The sequence below is a fragment of the Mesoplodon bidens genome (genome assembly GCF_964165515.1).
Source record: "Mesoplodon bidens genome assembly, chromosome: 1".
NCBI classification, from domain to species: domain Eukaryota; kingdom Metazoa; phylum Chordata; class Mammalia; order Artiodactyla; family Ziphiidae; genus Mesoplodon; species Mesoplodon bidens.
The window spans coordinates 40,364,461-40,378,726 of record NC_138176.1 but is presented as its reverse complement, the minus strand read 5'-3'; the positions used below and the strand labels follow the sequence as shown (position 1 = coordinate 40,378,726).

At 40.8% G+C, this 14,266-nt stretch overlaps 1 protein-coding gene across 6 annotated transcripts in view; it reads right to left on the bottom strand.

The window, feature by feature from the left end:
- Positions 1 to 14,266, bottom strand: part of SGMS1 (sphingomyelin synthase 1) — a 292,102-nt gene that overhangs the window by 101,982 nt on the left and 175,854 nt on the right. For 5 of the 6 annotated variants that reach the window (XM_081223542.1, XM_081223543.1, XM_081223544.1 and 2 more), the window contains one exon: positions 9,889 to 9,969. The exons of the other annotated variant lie outside the window; for it this stretch is intronic. The gene's annotated coding sequence lies outside the window, so the exon portion shown is untranslated. The remainder of the gene's footprint in view (positions 1 to 9,888; positions 9,970 to 14,266) is intronic. 6 annotated transcript variants of the gene reach the window in all.

The following is a 14,266-nucleotide window of genomic DNA, read 5'->3' as shown; positions in this document are numbered from 1 at the left end:
CACGAGAACAGAGGGACTAAGTCATTCTATCATCCGTTTCAAGTAAGGAACACATACATACATATCTGACCATCTTACCAAAGTACCAATTCCCCCTTAAATAGACACATCTACCTGTTTACCTACAAGTGCTCCTAAGCATAAAAGGTAGCAAATGGCAGTTCTCCAAGGCAACTTGTAACTACCAGAACCATCATAAGTTTCCATTTGTTTATATGGTTTAAAATCAAAAGCTATATGACATTTGCATTAAAGCAAGCCTCTGTCCAAGAGTCATTATCATACATACACACATGGAGTCACTCGTATCCTTTGATTAGTGCTAATACATTTCTGCTTTTATGAGATGGGAATAAACGCTACCGTTGTTCTCAAAAAGCTATGTGATAAATCAGCCATCCTACGATGCAATTACATTTATTATAATTGCCCATAAAAAAGACACAGGCTTCTTAAATATTCCAAGTACAAACAACCAAATGAATTAGTCAGTATTCTTTAACTTGCAGGTAACAGAAAGGGCACTTGAAGGAGCAGAGGCAGAAGCGAGACAGACTCACTGAGTCTAGCAACACAAGAGCCACGGGGGTGGCTAGGCTTTAGGACCAACTCAAAATGAATGCCACCAGGACAAGAGGACATCTTTGCTTCTACAGGTTGGCTTTGTTCTCCCTTCCTAAAATCTGCCTTCTTCCACTTAACTCCCAGCTCTGCCACGAAGAGGGACTATTCCATAGTTATAATTTTCTAAATTCTTAAGAAAAACTCATGCTGGTCCAGCTTGGGGCCATGTAGCCACTCCAGTGGCCAAGGTCCCATGACTGACTGGTCTACACTAGAACTACCTCGTTGAACGGGCGGGAAGAGCAGTTAAGTCCTCCAGAAGAGAGGTGAGTTTACTTCCCAGAAGTGGGAAGGAGGGCTCATTTGTCTGCCCCCAAAATATCAACATCTATCAAGAAATTCCATTTCAAGTCTAACGCAAAAGCTTATTTAAGCAGTCCTCAACCTGGTGATAAATTACATTCTGTAAGTTGTTTAAGGAGCTCTAAAGTTCACGAACACTTCTGTGGCACTTGAAATGCATTTCACTAGAGACCAAATGTAGAGAGACTGGCTTCTCTGTCAGACTCTAAAGGCCTATTGAACTCATGATTTCTCTTAAGTATAATGTTAATAATATTTCTAACACTATACTCAAACCCCATTCATAACATTGTTCCTATAGGAAAATGTATTTAAAATTCCACCTACAGCAAGAAAAACATGCTCAATTTAATTCATTTACTGAGTATCTAGTAATGAGAGTGGCTTCCATTGTGCCCATATCACTTTACATTTAATCTGTACACAATACAGCAAGGCAGGTATTAACAACTGCACTGACTGAACACACGACGAAACTGGGAGTTCAAGAAGGTTTTGAAGCCTAAGGTCAATCATGAAGACGAGTCAGAGCCTGCTTCAGAGCTATGAATGTTTGACCTCAAAGCTGGGACTATTCTGTCTGATACCCATAGCAGCCAGACAAGAGCGGGCTTTCAGTTCAGGTGACTAAGAGCTGAGCTAACGTTTCAGACTCTGTGTGAAAGCATCTAGATTTCCCTGCAGAGAAGAGAAGGAACTAGTGGGCACTCACACACAGTCAATAGCCAGACATTAACTTTCTTTTTTTTTTTTTTTTTTTTTTTTTGCTGTACGCGGGCCTCTCACTGCTGTGGCCTCTCCCGTTGCGGAGCACAGGCTCCGGACACACAGGCTCCGCGGCCATGGCTCGCGGGCCCAGCCGCTGTGCGGCATGTGGGATCTTCCGGGATAGGGGCACGAACCCGTGTCCCCTGCATCGGCAGGTGGACTCTCAACCACTGCGCCACCAGGGAAGCCCCAGACATTAACTTTCTATATCTTCCCAAGAGAAGGTATTTCTCTGTGGCAAAACAGAAGAAAATATTTCTCTGGGTAAACCTTAAATTATACAGATGCTTGTACTGACATGAAGATCGTCTGCAAATTAAGGGTCTATAAATAGTATCTTCATAAAAAATTGATTTTGCCCTGTTGAAAAAAGAGAGCATTATCTTAGAGGGCACTTAGGTGTTTTAGAAGAAAGTTAAAATTGCAAAAATAACTAGCTAAGGTGACTCAGTTCTGCCAAAATAAATGCAATGGATGCATTTCACAGCTTTAACTGTATTTCACATTTTAAAAAATGTTTTTGGTTATGCAGTATTTACTACATACAAGAGAATATATTGGGTTGGCCAAAAAGTTCATTCGAGTTTTTCTAGAAGATGTTACGAAAACCCGAACGAACTTTTTGGCCAACCCAATATTTAACTTATTTGTCAGGAAAAATAATATTAACATCAACAATCATGAACACACCACCCAACCTAAAGGCAGACCATTAGCAATAAACCATGGCAGCTCCCTGAGTGTTCCGTCCTATCTGATGGAGGCTGAAAATTGCTTCTTTCTGTGCATGTTGGACAAAAAGTTTGAAAGTCCTTGGTCCAAGATGGGGCTTTAATAATAAATTAACCCAGTGCCTTCTGAAATTAAACTGGAGAAGTGGTCATGAGTAATGAGACACAGAACAGCTGAATTCAATCATAAAAGAAGGCCACAGGTAAACTGTACATTGTCTTAATCTAGAAACTGCTCGTCAGACAGACTTGTAGGAGCTTCTGGTTTTACTCCATGGTCCAAAGCCAGGATTAGTCATTAGACAGATTACTAGGCACATGACCTGAAATATGACAGGTCAACTGGAAATTGTTCCAAATTGAGGTAAGGTATTACTAAACCAAGACAAACTGGTTCTCCCATGCAGAGCCTTAAACACATCAGACACCATAAGAAGAAAAAGAAAAGGAGCCCATGGACTAATAACAACGAACTTCATACAACATGGAGAAAAGGACAAATAACTTGAGGGGGGAAAATCAAAGAAAATAGTCAACAATTTTGTTGTAACAGGGTGTTAAACAGCTTATATTATGGGGAAGCATTAAGATAAAGAAATTAAAGAGTTTACAATATATGTCTAAAGAAAGGACATATACACTAAGCTAGTGAGAGAGTCAGTGTAAATTGTGTGACTAAAAACTACATATTGAGAATAAGGAAGTCTAACATGCAATGCAAATTAAATGGTACAGTAAATACATGCTAAGGAGGAGATGGAAAAGGGAAGATAAGCTTAACTAAGAAAGCAATGACATTTAAAGAACATCTTAAGGATGGCATACAACAAAGTGGGGACACCTACATGAACACAGTTTGCCAATTATCAAAGTGACACTCTCCTTCAGCACCCGACACTGTCTGCCTTGTTTTATAGCTGCTGGGATACACAGCAACCAATTGCATCGTACTCTAAGATTCCTGAAGGCTGGGTCCAGGGCTTGGATGTTTTAAACCTCCAGACGTCCAGACCTTGACGTGGGACATGTTCTACAAATGTTTGAAGAAAAAAAAATTAAGGGTCAAGTTGGTCAACCCTAAATACCTTATTTAAATGCCTTATTTGAAGTGATAACCTCTGATGAAGGTTGACCTCTTCAATGCAGGAGGAAGAGTGTAGTACAACAGATGATGCGGAACACTGTTTCTCAACTTAAAAAGGATGTTCTCTGTACAAGGTGTGTGTGTGTGTGTCCTGAAAGGGAGAGAGAGTGGTACCTACTGGGTGAAAAAGGAGCATATCAGTTCAGGTTAAAATATGCTGCAGTAACAACACCAGCATTTTGGAGGCCAACAACAGAGAAAGGTTTATTTCTGGTCCTGTTTGGTGCTTTGCAGATGAGCCAAGGCTGGGCTCCATGTCCCCTTCACTCTGCAACCAAGGCAGAAGGAGCACCCCTAACTGGGACAGGCTGATCTCAGGGCAAAGAGAAAAGAAAGATGGCAGAATCAGGCAATGTCTATTCCATTTCTGCCTGGAAATGGCACATCATTGTTATTTACATTTCTTATTATTTGCAAGTCCTATGGCAAGCCAGCCACAGGGCTCAACCCTCAGTGGGGTGGGAAAGAATATCCTCTCACAGGATGGAGGGTGGGTAGGGAGGAATAGCAAATGTTTTGACAATAATATAATCTACCACAGAGGAAATGGAAAATGGCTAGAGAAGTGCTTTCTTCCCTTCAGTAGTGATAGAAGATGATGTCCTATTATAAAAAAAAGCAGTCTTTCCATTTCTGTGGTACTTTATGGTGTTTTCATAATATTTCAGATATTGTCTCACTGTATCCTTACAACCAACCCGGTGTGATCCCAGCACTTGCCCAAGGCCCCAGAAGCTCCTGAACTGGAACCCCAAGTTTGGTGACCTCTCACCAAAGCAGCCTTTGAGGCCTCTGTTTCACCCGCAAAATGGAGATAATTCTTGACACATCCTAAGAAGGTTGTTGAGAGATTTAAGTAAAACAATGTATTTAAAACACATAAGCACATAAAAGTACTCAATAAATATAAGGTAGTATTATTATTAAATTTTGATATCTATGTCTTAACCCATGTCTTTCCCAAATTAAATTTAATCACAAATAGTTTGTTTAAATTCCTTAAGAAGAAAATGCATTTATTAATGATGTTTCCTTCCCTTGTCAAAACCATAAGCTCCCCTAGTTGAGTTTTATCTGTACACACACACTGTCCCCATGACTTCTCTTACTTGCTTACTCCCTGACTGATCAGTTTCTTAAGACTCTCAAGAAGTTTCAGAAGGCAGCACTATTAATAATTTTTATTTCTTCCCAAACAAGATAAATTAAGGAAAACTGAAGACAACCAGTCTTCATTTCAAGTATGATATAGATTCCACGCGTGGCTCCCAACTGAGAATGAATAAAGGACTTAGCATCAAAGGCTCCAGCCCTAATTAGCACTACACTTGCCTTCACTCTTTGCATTCTACCAAACTACAGTTCCAGCCTTTCCCCAGAATGGAATCTTCCTTTCCCACCTCTGCCTCTTGGCTCAAACTGTTTGTTCTACCTAGAGTATTCCCTAGGCACTGCCCCAACTCTGTTCAAAGATCCTGCTCAAATATTGAATAATTAGGTAAGTGCACCACAGTGCATACACGAAGATGTTCATCATAGTGTGCTTTACAAGAATGAAAAGTTGAAAACAACCTAAATGCCCACTAATAGGGAAATGGTTAAATCCATTACAGACCACATATACATGGAATGCTATAAAACAATAACAAAAATGATGTAGATTATACCTATTGAGGTGGCATGGTCTCAGTATATTATCAGTTGAATCAGGTTTCAAAACAATATTAATAATGATCCATTTTAGGGAGGAAAAATACATATCTAATCTAGACACAGGAAGAGTATGGCAGAATACAAAAAAAAAATGCTAATAATGGTATCTCTAGGTAGTGATAATGATTTTTTGAATCTTAGTAATTTTCACACTTTAAAGCTCTTTCCAATTTGCATTGTTAATTTTTATAATCTAAAAAAGGGTATTTTAATTAAAAGGCATTAATCATTAATACCCAATTCAAATGTCATCTGCTCTTGAAACCCTCCCCACCCCCCCCACCCCGGTCTAGCCCACCACCCTTATCACACAGGTAATTCCTCTCTCCTGTCTGTTTCCTGAGAGTCTAATATATCTATTATAACATTTACCACATTTGTTTTGAAACGGCAGTTTTCTTTGTTCAGGCTTGATTATCAGCTCCTGAAGTGGAATAAGCCTGTTTTACCTTTACTGGAATCTAACCTAATAACCCATGACCCAAGTACCCAGAAACTACTGAGTGTGTTGATTTGAACATAAAGAAAGGCTATAAAATTTACACATTTGAAGACTGTACACCTAGTAGTGCTCTAATCAAAAATTCATCTATAGTGGGGATGTTCAGAAATTGCATAGGGTCCATTCTGGAGAGCGAAATGATCAATCAGGATATTTTATCTGTGGCAAAATTTCTCTATTAATCATTACTCCCATGTTTGCTTTCAAAGTTACCAAAGACACCCTTATGCAACTTGTTTAAGACGTGGGTTAATATTTCTTAATCCAGAGGCAAGTCTCTCAGGTTTTTATCCATGAGCTTCCTCTTCAAACGGACAAGAACTACTTTAGCAATAATCCAAGTCCAATCCTGACTCAGTAGGAAATATAAATACCTATTGTTTTAGGAAGAAATAAGGGAAATAAATGTTTTAAGATTATGTAAGTCTGATTCAGGGAATTGACACAAATGAATGTTTTGAAATATCCAAGGCATTTTTTGAAGGTTCAATAAAGAATGTGTTTTGAGAACTAGGTGGGTGAGATTTAAAATAAAAACAACCACCACGATCTTAGCTGTTACTTAGCAATTTCAGGCTTCAATTGTTCCCTTCTAAAGGGCAACTGAGAAAACTGAAGAAACTGCTTCCAGAAGAAACACTGAGATATCTGATCCAGTTTCCTTTCTTCCTTCCATTTTATTCCCTAAGATTTTAATCCAGCCAGTACGAACTTCAAACTGCCCTGGTTTTTTTTTTTTTTTTTTTTTTTTTTTTTTTTTTTTGCGGTACGCGGGCCTCTCACTGTCGTGGCCTCTCCCGTTGCGGAGCACAGGCTCCGGACGCGCAGGCTCAGCGGCCATGGCTCACGGGCCCAGCCGCTCTGCGGCATGCGGAATCTTCCCGGACCGGGGCACGAACCCGCGTCCCCTGCATCGGTAGGCGGACTCTCAATCACTGCGCCACCCGGGAAGCCCTAACCAGGTTTTTTGTTTGGTTTTGTTTCGCTCTCTCTGGAGACAATTCCTTTTCCTTAATTTCTGAATCAAAAGCAAAGCTACAGGGGCTTCCTGGGGCTTCCCGGGTGGCGCAGTGGTTGAGAGTCCGCCTGCCGATGCAGGGGACACGGGTTCGTGCCCCGGTCTGGGAAGCTCCCACATGCTGCGGAGCGGCTGGGCCCGTGAGCCATGGCCGCTGAGCCTGCGCGTCCGGAGCCTGTGCTCCGCAACGGGAGAGGCCACGACAGTGAGAGGCCCGCGTACCGCAAAAAAAAAAAAAAAAAAAAAAAAAAAAAAAGCAAAGCTACACGCCATGGTTAGTTAGGGGCACCCTGGCTGCTTGTCCCCAAACTGTCATTACCTGAGGAAATGCAGAGTCACGGGAGTACAGAGAAGGGAAAGAAGGAAGTTCAAAAGGGAGTGAACAGTCTGACTTATCTCCAAGCACTGGCACTTGAAAGCCAGAAGAAGTGAGGGGTGCCAGGGACCAGTTACAAAGCTGAGTTAACAACGTGAGAATGCCAGTCACACTCTTAAGAAAATAGGTCTAAAATCTAAATTGATCCTGACCCTTATCTTCATTCCAGAAGCTATGGGGGCATGATAACTTAGCATGGATTCAAAACCAGGCCAGGTTTGCTTTTTTTTTAACATCTTTATTGGAGTATAATTGCTTTACAATGGTGTGTTAGTTTCTGCTTTATAACTAAGTGAATCAGTTATACATATACATATATTCCCATATGTCTTCCCTCTTGCATCTCCCTCCCTCCCACCCTCCCTATCCCACCCCTCTAGGGGTCACAAAACACCGAGCTGATCTCCCTGTGCTATGCGGCTGCTTCCCACTAGCTATCTATTTTACGTTTGGTAGTGTATATATGTCCATGCCACTCTCTCACTTTGTCACAGCTTACCCTTCTCCCTCCCCATATCCTCAAGTCCATTCTCTAGTAGGTCTGTGTCTTTATTCCCGTCTTACCCCTAGGTTCTTCATGACCTTTTTTTTTTTTCTTAGATTCCATATATATGTGTTAGCATACGGTATTTGTCTTTCTCTTTCTGACGTACTTCACTCTGTATGACAGACTCTACGTCCATCCACCTCACTACAAATAACTCAATTTCGTTTCTTTTTATGGCTGAGTAATATTCCATCATATATATGTGCCACATCTTCTTTATCCATTCATCCGATGATGGACACTTAGGTTGCTTCCATGTCCTGGCTATTGTAAATAGAGCTGCAATGAACATTTTGGTACATGACTCTTTTTGAATTATGGTTTTCTCAGGGTATATGCCCAGTGGTGAGATTGCTGGGTCATATGGTAGTTCTATTTTTAGTTTTTTAAGGAACCTCCATACTGTTCTCCATAGTGGCTGTACCAATTCACATCCCCACCAGCATTGCAAGAGGGTTCCCTTTTCTCCACACCCTCTCCAGCATTTATTGTTTGTAGATTTTTTGATGATGGCCATTCTGACCGGTGTGAGATGATATCTCATTGTAGTTTTGATTTGCATTTCTCTAATGATTAATGATGTTGAGCAAACCAAACTCTTACCACCAGGGCTGAGAAAGATAATTGAAGATTTGTGGCTTGGAAATGTCTTCACAATAGGAAACTTACAATCCGTGGTGAGCTGGGGCCAGCTCATACCAGTCCCTTAGAACAAATTGCATATTCTCAGGACTTTTGGCAAGGCAGTTGTTAAACACACCATCATTAAAAGTTAAATTACATAAACATACAATTAAACTATACTAAGAACAAAGATCATAAATACTCAAAACACGTCACTTCCTGTTTTACTATTATCAATGCTCTTGATGTTCTTTGCAACTACTGTACCTGGTTGGTAGGAAATCATAAAACAGTGTGCTCCTGCACATCCCTTCCTAACTCTGCTGGTGGCGACTTTTGCTGGTAGTGTGAAATCAGCTATGGTGGGAGTGTTCACACCATGGAAATCAGCAAACACTACAACCCCCTCCCCCCATCAGGGCTGGCTCTAAACATTTACCTGCATATCACTACCTGCAATGTTAACCCACCACTGCCTGACAGGAGCTCAGGAAGTTCAGCTGGCCAGTCTTCTAAGTCAAGATAAAGGCTTGCAAACGATAAATCATGATACAAATATAAGGATAGAAAGTAACTACTTCTATTGTGGCCCTGTAATGCACTAGTCACAGCACAAAGTACTATCCCCATGGTATTTAGTTTCATGAGAAGTATTATCAAATCCAGTATCCAGATGAGTCAACTGAGGTTGAGAGGCTGAGTAACTACTAAAAGAACAACAGCAAGAGCCAGGTCTATGAATGTCTGACTCAAAAATGTATGATCTTTCCAGTAACTACCCCACTTACTAACGTTATCATTACCATAATGAAACCAAAGCCAACCACGTATAACTGTCAGATAATTAACAAACACTAATGGCCTTTGATATGTAAAAGAAAATGGTGGAACGAAGAGGAATAGACAAAGAGCTGACTTTTTTTTTTTTTTTTTTAAGCGGTTTGCGGGCCTCTCACTGTTGTGGCCTCTCCTGTTGCGGAGCACAGGCTCCGGATGCACAGGCTCAGCGGCCATGGCTCACGGGCCCAGCCACTCCGCGGCATGTGGGATCTTCCCAGACCGGGGCACGAACCCGTGTCCCCTGCATCGGCAGGCGGACTCCCAAACACTGCGCCACCAGGGAAGCCCAAGAGCTGACTTTTATTCATATTCATCAAGTTTATTCATATTTACCTCCAAAATGTACCCACAAAAAGTGGGTAAGAAATGGGGCCCACAGAACCAATGGAATGAAGAATGATCTGCATTTGAGAAGGGCTACTCCAAGGTTAATGTAAAAGGAATCCTCTTTCAATTCTTTAAATACTATGCTCTATCTACCAAACTGACATACCCAACTTAAGATGACACATTCTACCAAAAACAAAATTTCTCAAATGTTGGCACCAACTTTCTGAAGTGTTTGGACATTTACTTTTCAAAATTTCTCTTTTAAACTTTTGAGGTATTTAATTGTGCTGTTATTTTACCATGGTTTCTTACAGAAAATTCACCCTGTAGTCAACGGAATTCTAAAGGGCTAACAAAATTTTACTCACTGATTATTTTTTAAAATTCTTGTCATCTTGGCTTCCTATAAGTTACCGGCTTCTCCCATTGTTCCTGTACATTTCCATCACCTGCCATGAGAAGAAAGAATCTGATTATACGTCTCATAAAGACCATTTCCTGGTTTCTACTACATTAGTCTTTTCCTTTCTTTATACCCAAAACACAGAGAAAAATATAGTTGTCTCTCCTTTTCTCTCCAAAATCAAAAAGGCAGGAGAGAACAACACAAAAGATCACCTCAAGAGAAAAAACTTTAAAGAGCAGTATTTCTACTGTTGGGGTTTGGGGTGGACACTCTTAAAATACCCTCCCTCATGTTTTTAGGAAGAAATTTTTAGTCTTTCTTGGGTGGAAGCAGTGTTAGAGTAAGCCACTTTCTCTCCCTACCTCTCCCCCCCCAAACCCTCCTCCCTTCTCAAAAGCAAGTGACTTATCACCTGGGAAGGCTAGAGAGGCTAGAGTAAGCACTGGCTTAGTGCTGAGGCTGCACACAGAGCTGGGCAGCAAGGGCCTCCCTCTTGTTCTCTCCCACACCTGGGCCAAGCTAACTTCCACACAGTAAGCAGGACAAGGTCTGCCTCCTTCCAGGAGGGCCAGCCAGCTCTCTCTGACGGCTTCTCTCCAGCTATTACCGGACTAGGATGACTAGATCAGGGTTACTAAGGTCCAATTCATGCTTTAGAGAAGGAGGTAACTGACAATTCTCAGTTCTCCTATACTGTTTTGATCAGTAATTAAGCTACTATCTATGTTGCTTCCCACTTGAATTGCACTATTTCTCAAACTGTTTAAAGATTATATGATTAGGAACCAAGATGGCGGAGTAGAAGGACGTGCTCTCACTCTCTCTTGCGAGAACACCAGAATCACAACTACCTGCTGGACAATGATCAAAAGGAAGACACTGGAACTCACCAAAAAAGATACCCCACATCCAAAGACAAAGGAGAAGCCACAATGAGACGGAAGGAGGGGCACAATCACAGTAAAATCAAATCCCATAACTGCTGGGTGGGTGACTCAGAGACTGGAGAACACTTATACCACAGAAGTCCACCCACTGGAGTGAAGGTTCTGAGCCCCACGTCAGGCGTCCAAACCTGGGGGTCTGGCAACGGGAGGAGGAATTCCTAGAGAATCAGACTTTGAAGACTAGTGGGATTTGATTGCAGGACTTCGACAGGACTGGGGGAAAGAGAGACTCCACTCTTAGAGGGCAAACACAAAGTAGTGTGTGCATAGGGACCAAGGAGAAGGATCAGTGACCCAAGGGGAGACTGAACCAGACCTACCTGCTAGTGGAGGAGGGCTTACTGCAGAGGCGGGGGGGTGGCTGTTGCTCACAGTGGGGACAAGGACACTGGCAGCAGAAGTTCTGGGAAGTACTCCTTGGTGTGAGCCCTCCCAGAGTCTGCCATTAGCCCCACCAAAGAGCCAAGGTAGGCTCCAGTGTTGGCTTGCCTGAGGCCAAACAACCAACAGGGAGGGAACTCAGCCCCACCCATCAAGAGACAAGTGGATTAAAGTTTTACTGAGCTCTGCCCACCAGAGCAACAGCCAGCTCTACCTACCACCAGTCTCTCCCATCAGGGAACTTTCACAAGCCTCTTAGATAGCCTCAACAAACAGAGGGCAGAAAGGAGAAGCAAGAAGAACTACAATCCTGCAGCCTGTGGAACAAAAACCACATTCACAGAAAGATAGACAAGATGAAAAGGCAGAGGGCTATGCACCAGATGAAGGAACAAGATAAAACGACAGAAAAACAATTAAATGAAGAGGAGATAGGAAACCTTCCAGAGAAAGAATTCAGAATAATGATAGTGAAGATGATCCAGGACCTCGGCAAAAGAATGGAGACAAAGATTGAGAAGATGTAAGAAATGTTTAACAAAGACCTAGAGAATTAAAGAACAAACAAACAGAGATGAACAATACAATAACTTAAATGAAAACTACACTAGAAGGAATCAATAGCAGAATAACTGAGGCAGAAGAACAGATAAGTGACCTGGAAGACAGAATGGTGGAATTCACTGCTGCAGAACAGAATAAAGAAAAAGAATGAAAAGAAATGAAGACAGCCTAAAAGACCTCTGGGACAACATTAAACGCAACAACATTTGCATTGTAAGGGTCCCAGAAAGAGAAGAGAGAGAGAAAGGACCCAGGAAAATATTTGAAGAGATTATAGTCGAAAACTTCACTAACATGGGAAAGGAAATAGCCACTCAGGTCCAGGAAGCACAAAGAGTCCCATACAGGATAAACCCAAGGAGAAACATGCCCAGACACATAGTAATCAAACTGGCAAAAATTAGAGACAAAGTAAAATGATTGAAAGCAGCGAGGGAAAAATGACAAATAACATACAAGGGAACTCCCATAAGGTTAACAGCTGATTTCTCAGCAGAAACTCTGCAAGCCAGAAGGGAGTGGCATGATATACTTAAAGTGATGAAAGGGAAGAACCTACAACCAAGATTACTCTACCCGGCCAGGATCTCATTCAGATTCGATGGAGAAATCAAAAGCTTTACAGACAAGCAAAAGCTAAGAGAATTCAGAACCACAAAACCAGCTCTACAACAAATGTTAAAGGAACTTCTCTAAGTGGGAAACACAAGAGAAGAAAAGGACCTACAGAAACAAACCCAAAACACTTAAGAAAATGGTCATAGGAACATACATATCGATAACTACCTTAAATGTGAATAGATTAAATGCTCCAACCAAAAGACAAGGGCCTATTGAATGGATACAAAAACAAGACTCATATATATGCTGACTACAAGAGACCCATTTCAGACCTAGGGACACATTCAGACTGAAAGTGAGGGGATGGAAAAAGATATTCCATGCAAATGGAAATAAAAAGAAAGCTGGAGTACCAATACTCATATCAGATAAAATAGACTTTAAAATAAAGGATGTCACAAGAGACAAGGAAGGACACTACATAATGATCAAGGGATCAATCCAAGAAGAAGATATAACAATTATAAATATATATGCACCCAACATAGGAGCACCTCAATACATAAGGCAACTGCTAACAGCTATAAAAGAGGAAATCGACAGTAACACAATAATAGTGGGGGACTTTAACACCTCATTTATACCAATGGACAGATCATCCAAAATGAAAATAAACAAGGAAGCAGAAGCGTTAAATGACACAATAGACCAGATAGAATTGATATTTATAGGACATTCCATCCAAAACCAGCAGATTACACTTTTTTCTCAAGTGCGCACATAACATTCTCCAGGATAGATCACATCTTGGGTCACAAATCAAGCCTCAGTAAATTTGAGAAAATGGAAATCATATCAAGCTTCTTTTGTGACCACAACAAGATGAGATTACATATGAATTACAGGGAAAAAAAACGTAAAAAACTCACACACATGGAGGCTAAACAATACGTTACTAAATAACCAAGAGATCACTGAAGAAATCAAAGAGGAAATCAAAAAATACCTAGAGACAAATGACAATGAAAACACGATGATCCAAAACCTATGGGATGCAGCAAAAGCAGTTCTAAGAGGGAAGTTTATAGCAATATAATCTTACCTCAAGAAACAACAAATATCTCAAATAAACAATATAACCTTGCACCTAAAGGAACTAGAAAAGAAGAACAAACAAAACCCAAAGTTAGTAGAAGGAAAGAAATGATAAAGGTCAGAGCAGAAATAAATGAAATAGAAACAAAGAAAAAAATAGCAAAGAACAGTAGAAATAAAAGCTAGTTCTCTGAGAAGATAAACAAAATTGATAAACCATTAGCCAGACTCATCAAGGAAAAGAGGGAGAGGACTCAAATCAATAAAATTAGAAATGAAAATGGAGACGAAACAACAGACACTGCAAAAATACAAAGCATCCTAAGAGACTACTAGAAGCAACTCTATGCCAATAAAATGGACAACCTGTAAGAAATGGACAAATTTCTAGAGAAGTATAACCTTCCAAGACTGAACCAGGAAGAAATAGAAAAAATGAACAGACCAGTCACAAGTAATGAAATTGAAACTGTGATGAAAAATCTTCCAACAAACAAAAGTCCAGGACCAGATGGCTTCACAGGTGAATTCTATCAAACATTTAGAGAAGAGCTAACACCCATCCTTCTCAAGCTCTTCCAAAAAATTGCAGAGGAAGGAACACTCCCAAACTCATTCTATGAGGCCACCATCACCCTGATACCAAAACCAGACAAAGATACTACAAAAAAAGAAAATTACAGACCAATATCACTGATGAATATAGATGCAAAAATCCCCAACAAAATACTAGCAATCAGAATCCAACAACACATTAAAAGGATCATACACCATGATCAAGTGGGATTTATC